Below are 13700 nucleotides of genomic sequence, written 5' to 3' on the forward strand. Positions count from 1 at the left end.
ACAGAAGAAGGACTTTGGGTAAAAAACTAAGAAAATCTTACAGTAAGATTTGGTTGACAACATACCAATATTGGTTCATTAACTGTAACGAATATGCCATACTACTATAAGAGGTTAATGATACAGAAAACTGAGTGCCGGGTATATAGAAACTCTCCTGTACTAGCCTATCCTCACACTTTTTCTGTGAATCTAAAACTGTTCTAAAAAAATAAAGTTAAAAAATTTTACCATGTTTCCACTAAAACTTGATCAGACTGAATTAAGTTCTCAGACAAGTTTTCTATCAAGAAGCTGATGTAGGGGGGCTTGAAACACAAGACACACAGAGGAGGGCCAAATTTTTAAGTATATATCATTTTTACACCATGCATCTACAAATACCTCATCAACTACGACAGCTGACACCACCTTAAATTTCAAAGCTGAATCCTTTTGACCTCAAGAAGATACACTAGATCAGCTCCATTAGACCAAGGAAGAATAAGCCACTGGTAAGACTATTTCATGATTATTTTTGCCCAATCAAGTACATGTAATATAAAGACTGAATTCCAGGGGAAATCATAAGGTGAATTTTTAAATGAAATTGAGTAAGAAGTTGATGGAATTGCTGCATTATGCTGGGAAGCCTTCTTAAATTCCCACCTGAGACCAGTCATACAGTAATCAATAGTGGTGGGGAGAAGTAATAGAAGTGGTTGGGGGAAATAAAACAATCCCTTTTGTTAATTTTCTCTATAATCTTTTATCATTGTTGCATGGGTTTTTTTTTTAATTTTTAATTTTTTTTTTAATTTGATGAGCAAAGAAGGGCAAACTAAAAGGTCCCGTCTGTGCCCTAGTGAGTTGTCTGAACTCCACTGTCCAGAGTCATCAATACCAACACCTTCCTGCGTGTCTGCAGGGGACAGCTTTCATGCTTTGTGTTATCCGGGCTTCTTAATCCTCTTCCTAAACTAGGGAAATGCCCCATATGATGAGGCAGGGCCCTTGGTCCACAACAGAAGTAAGGACCCCATCTGCACTTTCCCAGGCTTCATTGTAGTGACGGCACAAAATGTGGGCTCTGCCGATCCAACAGACCCAGGCCAAGAAGAGCAGCAGAGATCCAGGATCCATCCCAGAGTACTGGTAAGAATGGAGGCTGATTTGGCTTTCAGGCTCAGTAGTGGCAACCATTCAAACTCTAGTTCCATGGCACTGTTAGCTGCTGGGGCATCTTTGCAAAACCAGTTACACAGTAGAATTCTGGGTACTGCTTCTAGACATAAGGCTTCTAAGCCCAGTTCTTAGGCACACCAAAGATTTCTGAGCTGTTCACTCCTTCAATACATCTTTCTGCTTATATGGGCCAGAGTTGGAGTTCTGCTTGAAAATTAAGACCCCCGACTAATTCAGTGTCTTTTCAGATGTTCATAATATTCAAGTATGCACATTCATAAACATAGGTGAATCTTTTTCTCCACATATATAATCACCCTGATCTGAAGGTCTTCTTATCATCCCTCCTTTTTTCACTTGGCAATATATCTTGGTCATGTTTTCATGTCAAAAAAACATAGTTTTTAAGATCATTTGTAAGTATAATCTATCAAATTTAATGGTACTGTTATCAATGATGAGGAAAATTCTATTTCTTGTTTTTATATTTCCAACCCAACAACATTTCTAGAAAGAGAAATGATATTTATATTTCCAACCCCAGAAAGAGAAATGAATATTTTTTAAATCACAGGTATGTTTAAATAATACACTAAAATCTACCAAACTACTCAAAGCAGATGACAAGCTAATTAACAAACCTGAGGCATAAGCTGCTTTAGAAAACTCATAAGCATTAAAAGCATTTTTTAAAGTTTTTGTATAACACGTAAACTATGTTGAGCCAGATACTTCTATCTAAACCAGTGGGTAGGTCAATTTTTGTAAACAGTATCTTACTGGAACACAGCCATTCATTTACGTATCATCTAAGGCTGTTTCTGCCCTACAACAGCAGAGCTGAGGAGTTGACAAAAGATAGCATGGTCTACAGGCTAAAATTCTACTACCTGTTCCTTTACAGAAAAAGTCTGCCACCCTCAATTCTAAACAGTGCTTTCAGAGGTTAATTCCAGCCCATTCATGGACAGCTTAAATCTAATATTTGATGGGCAGATGAACCAACAGATACACAGGTGGACAAAGGGACACACAAACAGGGAGACAAACATTCAACTGGAGTAGTACACTCTACATAGCAGTTCTCAGTTGCTAAACCAAAGCCATGGTCAAGAACGATGCTCATGATATCCAACAAACATGGGAAAGGCAGCACATAAGCTCTTTGCCATCATCAAGTCTTCTTTCCTCTGGCAGCAAGATCTGCATGCCAACAGACAAGCCTTGAAGCCAGCACACCCTGTCTTGTCGGTGAGTCAGTGGTTGTCGTTCAAGAATCCTGTCTTTCCCGCCTTTTAAATCAGCTGCCAAGTGATTAGCAAATCCCTGGAACACACAGTTCTAATGGCTGGCACACCAAAAGAAATGGGTTAGCATCCTGGCCCACTTCCTTTGAAAAGCTGCCAGTGAGTGACTAACTGCTTCATTGTATTAAATAAATTACCCAGAATAATAAGACCTCATTACTTTAACACTTAATTAAGGAACAACATGGCAAACAAAGTGTTGTTCTCCATCAACAAGATCGTGTAGAGAATTAGATTCAAGAAGAGTCTCTTATTAAAAACAACCCCCCACAAAAAAAAATTTACTAGATTTGCATAAATTTAATCCCTGAGAGCAGACGAATGAGAATATGTTTGTTTATTTGAACTTGGCAAACAGGTCACCCAGAGGGCAAGCCATAATTCACAGGTACTTTAGTTACACTAATTTAAAAGATACTTACTCCAAGAGACGGTTATTATTTCGAATGAGAACTCTTGCATTCCTACCCCATGACTATGTGCTTTTTGAAAGAGCACAGGTAAGAGAAGTAATAACAGAAAATTTCAGGAACTGAAGAGCCCCTATACAGTCCTATTACAGATTCCTGTTTTCATAGCAGTGGGACCAACTGAGACCACTCCATTTCACCAAATGCTGATCACATCCCAGTCTCAGCACTAATGAGCATTCCAGACAAACCCTTGAGCATTGGACATATATTGACAAAAATGTGTCATCCGGAAAAATTAAGAAATCTTCCTAAGACCAAAATTTAAAAGATGCAATTTTTGGCTCAAATATCAGATCGGGTTTTTTAAACATATTTTTTAAGTTCCACATATATGTGTCCCTTGTAGATGCACTTATATTCATATTACATGTGCACTTACAGACTCATGGCATGAAGGAGTTCATTCCTGGCCCCATTTTTATTTTCCATCCTTCCACCTTCCTTTTTCCGTCTCATTTTTTTGTCATTTGTCTGATTAAACACATTTTTAAAATAAAACAGTGGCCAAATGTATATGCTATGGACAATACACCTTTATTCATTTAATAGTTACTGCATACCCAATATATGCAGGCATCATACAAGACACGAATATGAAACTGAAAGGGGCAGCCCCTGTATTTGACAAGCACACACTCAACTGGAGTTATAAGGATAGACAGACATGATCAGCAAACAACAACGTGATACAATAGTGGGGATAAACCACTCTAGGAAAACAGAGGGAAGCACCAACCTAGTTGTAAGGATGGAGGAAGTTCACCACCAGGGAGGCCGCAACTGAGAAGGGTCTTAGAGCTAACAAGGAAATGAAGAGGGTATTCCACGTAGAAAGAAAAATATATACAAAGAAATGGAGGTGTGACGTCGTGTGTGTGCGCATCTGCAAACGTGTCAACACACATCTATGTGCTGTTTCAGGGAAGGGTGAAAGCTTTAAGTTACATACCCAAGTCCCTAGAAAAACCTTTTCAATTCTTTCTGGCTTCATATATTAATAACACATGTAGAAAGAGTCTGCAAGAAAATAATAACTCACTCTTAATGATGCAAGTTTCCCTGTGAGGCACAATATTACCATTACCGAGATAATAGGGTCATTTCTCTGCCCTGGCACTAATCTACAGTAATGCGAGTTTCCTCACAAATGTGAAAGTTGGTAGGCTTTATTCATGTTGCATTATACATGATGCACTGATAAAACATAAATGTTCTTCTTAAAAAAAAATAGAGTATATTTCTAAAATGTTACTTCATGCTGCCTGGTTACTAACAACATTGGAAATCTTCATACTTGAGCAAGTACATCTCATTTGTCAGAATTTACAGTCTAATGGAGGAGAGTGGGCAAATCCACTCACCCAAGAACCCAATTCCCAGCCCTGTCTCTGCATCTGACTAATTTGGTGATCTCTGACAAAGCAATGTATTACTTTTCTTCCCTAGTAGCCCATCTGTAAACTATGAAAAGCAGCATCTGTCTGTCTGTCTGCCACATCTAGGGACAGAACAAGGACATATTAAGTTAATCACATTGTGGATATCCTTTCAGTTCTTAGGAAGAGGACAATTCTATATTTGAATTAATTCAAGGATAAAATCATTAAAACTACAAAGAAAGTTTTCATTCTAGGGACATTTATTCTTACTCCTGTATAAAACTCCTGTTTTTTAGCCACCAACCAATCTCTCTATATTACAATTGTTATTTTCCAAATAATCTTTCAGATGAGGCTACCAGTTATGGTCATACTTTGATAATTTTCACTTCTACACCAATAATTTGTTTTAGTACTGATGTTAGAGATGAGAAACTATATGAACAAGAAAAATAAGTATAATTTCTTCTAGTTATTACTTTTAAATTATTCCCCAAACACAGTTGTATCCAATTTCCCCCTCACCTCTTCACCTCAAATTACTGAAAATTTAAAGATTAACCACTTATATTAGCAAGACCAAATCAATATACTGTTAACCATATTATTTGTCTATATAAGCTGTCATTATAATAGTTGTTATAATATTATTATCTAATGAAAAGATAAAATTACCTTTCAATAAAGAATAATTAAGTGCTAAGCTTTTCATATTATCTAAGCCATGGTGATTACAGGGAGCATGTGTGGACAGCATCAACGAATAGTTACAGATCATGACAGATGAAAAAGACAAAGGAACAGTCTGTCCCAAAATCAAGGAGACTAAGAAGACAACAGTAAGTGGAGACTCTGGATTGGATCCTGATCCAGAAAGACAACCTTAGTAGGACTACTGATGAAATTTGGATTAGGTGTCTGGAGGAGTTAACAGTATTGGCTCACTGGTAATTTCCTGGTTTTGATCATTATTACTAGAGTTATTCATGAGGTTAACACCTATAGAAGATAAATGGGGAATACATAAAAATTCTTTGTACTCTTTTTGCAATATTTCCATTTAAACTTATTTCAAAATGCAAAGTTTAGCAAAATATTAACATTAAATTTTTTAAAAGGAGGCTGACCCATCTTAGTAAGTCTCCATGGATTCTGAGAAAATACAGTGTAATCTGATGGGCAAGTATGCAAAATTATGAATGTCACTAAACACCAAGTATGGGAAACTGAGCTAACTACGAGGCACGATAGAGGCACTGTAGGTTCATACTGCCTTGTGAAACAATCTCTGTCTTTTGAAATATCAGTACAAATAGAAAATGAGGTTACTAATAAGCTACCCAGTTGCAAAAGAAGTACAACCACATTTAGTACTGTATACATTAACTTCATGTACCTGGGTGAACATAACCAAAGTTCTGACGATACAGAGACGTAAAGATGGGAAGACATAAATTCATTATCTGTGCATGCCTGTCAGTTTTTTGCTGGAATCTCTTCACCACTAAATAAAACCAGTAACCATCACACTGTCTAAATATAAATCACAACATCAAGTCAGAATCAGCAAGTATCTTGCATGTAACCAGGAGACTTGTCACACGGAGATACAAAAACATTTGAAACCTTAAAATCATTGGTGTTATTGTTTTAGAAGGTCATGTTTTCTTATTGCTAAAATGCCACTGAAAAGTAACATCTATATTATTTTTAACTGAATGGTGACATTGAGAACCTAGTGACAAACAATATTAGATGGGAAGGCCTGGACCCATTTCAACTCAAATGTACTCTAATTCTTTTCTTGGTAATTAATTCATGTGAAAATCCCACATTCCTAATTTTGTGTGTGTGTAATGAGACAAGTCAGGCTCCTTTTTAGACTAATTTGCAAACATAACACAAAAGCAACAATATGATAAAGCAACCAACACATTCCTTACACAACTTCAAAATTAACCTCATTACATTTCCCTATCTCATTTAAGGTAACAAAAAAGCTTTGAGGCTGACAATATTGCATAATATGCATCAGTATCCTTAATTTATACACTAAAATTTAACCACTTTGTAATGTATCTTGTTCAATTTTTGCAATGACTTAGTATTTTTCCCTGTACTCTTTCAGTATGCAGCATTTAATATTTAATAAAAGTTCTCCCATATGCAATTTTACTAGCAGCTGTCCCTCATTCATGTTTAATATATTATAATTTCTTTAGTAAATGTTTTCCAATGCATTTTCAATAGCAAGGAGCTATATATGAGTGAACTTCATTCATATAAATAGACTCTAACATGGTAAGCAGCAAAATGACAAAGAAAATAATTGAATGCTGAATTTAATGGCACTATTTTAAAGCAATTTTCTACTAGCACAGGGAGAGTTGAAAGGGGAAAAAAAAAAACGAACCTACAAAAAGAATTATGTCAAGACAGAAAATGAAAACGTTAATTCACTGTGAACTGTAAGATATACCATCATTTTATGAACCACCAGGAATGAGAAAACTGCTCATTAAACTGGAAGTGTTGAGAATTTTACACTGCTTACAATTTTTTTTTATCAAAAGAAAGCAGTTCAGGCTTAATCAGGCATGGGTTTTATTACATATCACCCTTCTATTCTAAAGATGTAACAAAATATAAGCAAAATAAATTGGTTAAGCTATTCCTAAAACTCTTTGACCTTTAGAAACTAATTCTTCTCATTCGGCTTTTGACTTATAATCATCAGTGTCCATGTTTCTCCACAGAAGAGCATTTCTGTATCAGCAAGACCATCAGTGAAGCAGCACTTTATCAATGAATCCATAGGAGAATTATGAGATTGGTGCTGGGCTCTCAAGCTAGCTCAGTATTTAGAAACAGCCTATTCTGATTCATGCTTCCAAAGACTGTTAAATTATGATTCTTCACTTTGCCTGACCTTCTACCCATCACAACCATTTGGAACCTCATTGTTAAAGAATAGTTCTCTAGCATCTGTGGGATTTAATCTAAGCTACGGATCTGAAAGCTATTCATTTTTTTTTTTAATCTATTTCATGTAGGCATGGCTGCTGATGGATGACTTTGATATTTGTACCTGAGTAGGTAACAGCAATTACTGGCCACTGGATACGATGGCATTGTATCAAGATGACATTGTTTTTAAGCCATATTCTAATTTCAGAGATGTTAAAATCTGAGAGGTGATGAAAATCTCAGAACCAATAAAATACGGTACCTTAAACTGGGTAGGTGACTTGTAAACATTAAAGTATTATTACAGATATTTTCTGCATTTTATTTTTGATACCTTAAGTCCCTCAGTTTCCGTAAATACAATATGACCCATGAGGAGCTACAATTCCTACTAGACACCAAGCATTAGCTGCTCTGCACCAAATTCCTACATGCAGAGAGTAAACAGAAAAAGTCAAAATGGCACGGGGCACATCGGCAAAGGAAACTAAGGGTAAGAATGGCACAGGGAAACGAGGTGATGTGTGTCATACTGCAAAATTCATCACTACATTATCTAACACTGAACAACAGCTGTTGGCTTCAGGGATCAGAATCCAATCAGGAAAACAGAAACTTCTCTAGAAGAATTGAATTCAGGAGATCTGTTACAAAGATGCTGGAAGGGCCAAGTTGCATGGAAACATAATGTAACCTGGAGGCCAGGGAGCAGCTAACAGCCCCAGGCTACCCTCAGGCATCCACAGGAGCCACTTATGGTGCTGGAATCACCATGAGCTGCCACAGAGCAGGCCAGAACCCACGGAAGGCCGCGTATCACCAATGCCTCGGAGCAATGGCAGAGGGAGCACCACCTGCTCCACTACCGCCACAGTCCCACAACGGCTCCTTTCTTCCCCCTTCATCCCACCTTCTAAACCATTCCAAAGTGCTCTCTGTTGACAGAAACTAGATGGAAATAAGGCAGGAGATCAAGAAAATGCACTTTTCTTATTTTCAATCCCAGCATTACAAAGGAAAACACAGAAGGGCAAGTGTGAGGATGAGAGGCAATGGACAAAGAGAGCACAGATTTACATTACAAGGAGCATTTAAGAGAAGAAAAGGTCACCTTTGATGAGAAATAAAGGGAATCCCAATGTGTTAATAATCAAAAAAGCTAATGTTTGGAGCCCATCCTGTACCTGATGCTGTTTGAAGCCTTTTTATGTATCACCTCATTTCATCCCCACAGCTCAATACAAATGATATTAGATTTATTCCAGTTCTACAGATAAAGAAACTGAGGCAGAGAGACATGAAATACCTCAGTGAAGTTATAAGACAGGGAGGGGTAACTCACAACCACCATGTTATACTGTATAGAAATCTGCCCAAAGTGGATTTCAGTAGCAATATCAAGTATGAACATCCCTCAATGTTGATCCTCACCATATGCCTTAAAAATCAAGAGCAACCAATTGTATACTTTTAAAAAGGCAACCCTCTGTTTTTAATATTTAAACATGTGGCACACATAATCTTTAGAATAAATAATTGCTATTTTCCTACAGACCAACCAAAGTATTAAATCTAGATTCCTCATTGACCTCCAGCAATTCACTCCCATTTTCTCAAATTAATTTTTTAGACAGTAAATGGGCTTTATATTTCATAAAGCAAATATTCTTTAAAATCTCCACATACATATCACCCAGTATCAGCCTCTGTGTGTTGCACTGTCACTCCTCCATTAGAAATCTATATTTTTCTTCTATTTAAATCCCTTCATATCAAATTATGGATTAAAACTACCTAATTATGAAGGACTCCAGGCATATTTATATAGCCAGAAATTATGACTTGTAGTCTAGTGGTTTAAATAAAATACCATTTATTTAATAAAATATTAAATAAATAATCATTTCATAACCCCAAGCTATACTTAGTGCTTGAGATAAAAAAAGGATAAATTAGTAGAATCCATAAATTCAACAATAATACTGAGGAATGCTAAGAGTATTGATAAGATGAATAAATAATTTCAAGTTACTCAGAAAATTTTCCCAGCTATAATTTTTATAAACCTGACCACTTTATTTCTATTTGTGAAGAGTAAAACTATGTGAAAATTATTAAATATAACCCTAATGGTCTTAAAAATTTTGTATTTACTACCTATCTAACCTGTAAGTAGAGAATGTATAGATCTTTAATTTTTGCTCAACACACACTTGCATACATTGAAGATGAAAACTCTGAAAGGGCCTTTTGTGTGCCTTTTATTTCAAATTTGAAATTCTTTAGATCAACTATGAAACTATCAGCTAAAAACACCCCATCTGTTAATCAACAGATCAAATTTGGCGGTGTTAATATGACTATCTATATACTAGGTCATTGACAACTGGGTCTACAAGGGGAGGTTTAATTGGAAATTTTCTGTTTTAACTTTCTTCATAAAGGACACTGTTTATCATACGTAAGTCAATCTCTGACTTTTAAGCATTAGCCTTTGGACACATTTTGGGAAACACATTAGGAACTGCCTGTAATCAAAATTAGAAGACTCTGGCTTGACCTAACATGATATAGTGGACACCCAAATATACTAGTATAGGTTGTAAATAATCCTAAATAATCTGTAAGAGCCCCTGAAGATTATGCATGTCCTAGAGTGGCGGCCTTCATATGACCACAGACCCAGCAACTGTTTCTTCTCACCTTCTTGCTAAACGTGAATTGCCCAACCAAAAGATTCTAAACCACAAGATCAATGACTCCCTCTTCACAAAATCATTTTGGACCAACTGTTCCTGAAACTGGCTGAATGCTGGCTGATCTCTCTTACTAAAGCTCTACGAAATATTTACCCTTCTCCCGCTCCTGAATTTGAACAACTCGAGTTGTGCTCATGGCTCATGTAATTTAGATTTATGCTTAAGGGTGTTAATATTAAAATAAATCCATTGGAGATTTTTAAAATAATGCAGAAACATCCTTTAATCCACTACTAACATTTATCAAGCATTAGTTATCATTCAAGCAGTATTATAAATGGTTTACATGTATTAATATATTTAATCAAATGATACAAGGAAAGAAAAGTTTAATACTACTAAATTTGAAAATCCAGAGAAAAAAATGTATTATACAAAGATATAAATGACTAACATTTATTCAAGAATGAGTAGTAGTCTAGGGGTGCCTGGGTGGCTCAGTCAGTTAAGCGTCTGCCTTCTGCTCAGGCCATGATCTCAAAGTCCTGGGATGGAGCCCCACATTGGGCTCCCTGCTCATTGGGGAGTCTGCTACTCCCTCTGCCCCTCACCCATCTCATGCTCTCTCTCTCTTTTTCTCAAGTAAATAAATAAAAAATCCTAAAAAAAAAAGTAGTAGTCTAACAATCATAAAAGATACTAAAAAGAAAATCAAAGATGTGTCCTCAAAGTCACAAGAACCAGAAAGCTTTATGAGCAAATTATATTAAACCTTATAGAACAGATAAGTTTTAGTTATTCAGTCCAGTCTGGAACACAGAAAAAGAAAGCATGCCAGTTAATTCTACCGGACTAGAACAACCCTGATCCTGAAACCAGACACAGTTTCTGATTCTGAAGGAAGGGGAACTATAGTCAAATTTGATATATGACTACATGCTTGTGTTCATACATGTAGAAAAAAACTACGGTCCAATTTTACATATGAACACAAAGGTCTTTTGAAAAAATCTTTAATTGAATCCAGAAATATGCTAAAAGAATAATGCATCATGATACAGTAGAATTTATCCCAGGAATAAAAAAATTGAGACATCAGAAAATAGATTAATGAAATACACCTCATCAAAAGATGAAAGAAGAAAAACCATGTAAACGTCTCATAAGATACCTAGAAAGAACTTGATAAAATGCAACACCTTGGGAGAAACAGGAGGAAGGGGCGTTTAAGTTAAAAAAAGAGAGATTTCTTTAATATGATGAAGAGTACTGACCAAAGCCCTGGTTAAGAAAGGAGGAGACGCCCTTATAATAATAACAAAAACAACAATATATGTCTTATCAATTATTGGGGAAAAAAGAGCTATACCTATCATTAGCTACAGAAGATAAGATTTTTCCACCCAAAAAGTTTAAAACACTAAAGTAACTAAAAGTAACTAAAATATTATTTGAGAATTGGGTATTCTCAAGGCAGTATCAACATAAAAAATCAATAGTTTTTTTATATACCAGTAATAAAAACCTATTAGAAATATGTAATAGAAATATCTCCAATCGTGGGCGCCTGGGTGGCTCAGTGGGTTAAGCCTCTGCCTTCAGCTCAGGTCATGATCTCAGGGTCCTGGGATCGAGTGCCGCATCAGGCTCTCTGCTCAGCGGAGAGCCTGCTTCCCCCTCTCTCTCTGCCTGCCTCTCTGCCTACTTGCGATTTCTCTCTGTGTGTGTCAAATAAATAAATAAAATCTTTTTTAAAAAAAAAATGATCGTTAAAAAAAAAAAAGGGACACCTGGGTGGCTCAGTGGGTTAAGCCGCTGCCTTCGGCTCAGGTCATGATCTCAGGGTCCTGGGATCGAGTCCCACATCGAGCTCTCTGCTCGGCAGGGAGCCTGCTTCCCTCTCTCTCTTTCTCTGCCTGCTTCTCTGTCTACTTGTGATCTCTCTCTGTCAAATAAATAAATAAAATATTTTAAAAAAAAGTTTTCTTCTATTAAAAAAAAAAAGTTTTCTTAAAAAAAAAAAAAAAAGAAATATCCCCAATCGTAATGGCAAAAAAAAAACACCCCTAAATATCTAATAATAACCCTAAAAACAAATATGTCAAACCTAATGGTAACATCTACACAATTTACTTGTAAACATAAAAGTTTGAGTGGATGGAGATAACCATTTTCCAGGAAAAAAGAATCATTAGAGTGAAGACACAAAAAAAACAGAAATAAAATGCTCTAATATTTTCTGTCTACTTAAAGACCTTAAAACTATATATAACTTAGAAATAATAGGTTATATGCTGCTTTCAATGACATCTAATGTATGGGCACAGATACTATGGTGACATTTCCAAGAAGACAGAACTATTGAGATCCAGTTGTTGCAACACGGACTTGTAACAAACCAACACTTTTCATGATGACAAAATACAGGGAAAAAAACACAAGAATGAGCAAAAGTCTGACACACGAGACAAGAGAAATGCAATACTTTTATCCTTAGTATTCTCAAGTTAAATCTCTTATAAACATTTCCAACTTCCATTTAATCTTTCAGGCTATACATAGCTAAATTGTAAGTCTTGTCTCCCCACAGTACCTGTGTCAATATACCTTATCCTTCTAGTTTTTCCACTGCTATTTAGACACATGCAGATTCTGGCTTCAATCATTTATTTTCAGAGCTTAATCAATGAATATCTGAGGCTTGTGAAAAACAAGGATGGAATTAAACATAGGTTTTATAGTTTAAACAGTAAAGAACATAGGCTTGTAATCTTCTCCTTCCACATATGTGTGTGTGTATATACAACATATATATGTTTACTTCAACATTGTTTGGAATAAGAATTTACGAACAACTAAAAGTTCCATAATAGGAGAAAGCATGAAATTCTTCTGCACGTGCCATAATTTATGAACTAAAAATCTGCTAAATCACTGAAAATGAATACACTGAAACACATCCAAAATAAATTGGTAAGTAAAGAAAATTAGAGAATAGTTATAATATGTTCTTTCTATTATATGTTTATATATGTTCTATAGATTCAGATTTGAATAGATGTAAATGCATGGGAAAAGATTTGCAAACTAAGTTATAGAATGATGTCTATAGAATGAGGGGCGCTTGGGTAGCTCAGGTGGTTGAGCATCTGCCTTCGGCTTGGGTCATGATCTCCAGGTCCTAGGATTGAGGCCCACATCAGCTCCCAGCTCCGTGGGGAGTCTGTTTCTCCCTCCGCCTCTCCCTTCCCCTATTTGTGTTCTCTCTGTCTCTCTCTCTCAGATAAATAAATAAAGCCTTAAAAAAAAGAACCATGTCTATAGTATGATCTTATATAACTGTTTATATGTAAATGTGTTCTATACGCTCACGCATGCATGCAAATATACATGCATACAAAAAGGTCTGAGAAAAAGAGTTGGGAGTAAGGAAAGGAACTTTCACTTTCTGTTCTATGTAGCTCTATGATACTTGAACTTATACAAAAGTACATATGATTAATGACAATGAATTTTCTTAAAAACACTAAGTAAATCAGTCTATCATGTAGCTTAAGCTTAGTCAATGACAATGCATCCAGTTGGATTTGGCCAATGATCAAAAACAGATGTCTGTCTAATATCCAAAATTAGTCTGAAAGTGAATGTCAATAATATAAAGAATATGCCAAGAGTATAATAAAGTTTCACTGGGCCCTATCTCATGAAAAT

General features: G+C 35.9%; 1 protein-coding gene across 2 annotated transcripts in view; it reads right to left on the reverse strand.

Annotated features, from left to right (window-relative positions):
* Positions 1-13700, reverse strand: part of BCKDHB (branched chain keto acid dehydrogenase E1 subunit beta) — a 224954-nt gene that overhangs the window by 152658 nt on the left and 58596 nt on the right. The window lies entirely within an intron of this gene.

Source organism: Neovison vison, chromosome 1, assembly GCF_020171115.1.
Source record: "Neovison vison isolate M4711 chromosome 1, ASM_NN_V1, whole genome shotgun sequence".
Lineage (NCBI taxonomy): Eukaryota > Metazoa > Chordata > Mammalia > Carnivora > Mustelidae > Neogale > Neogale vison.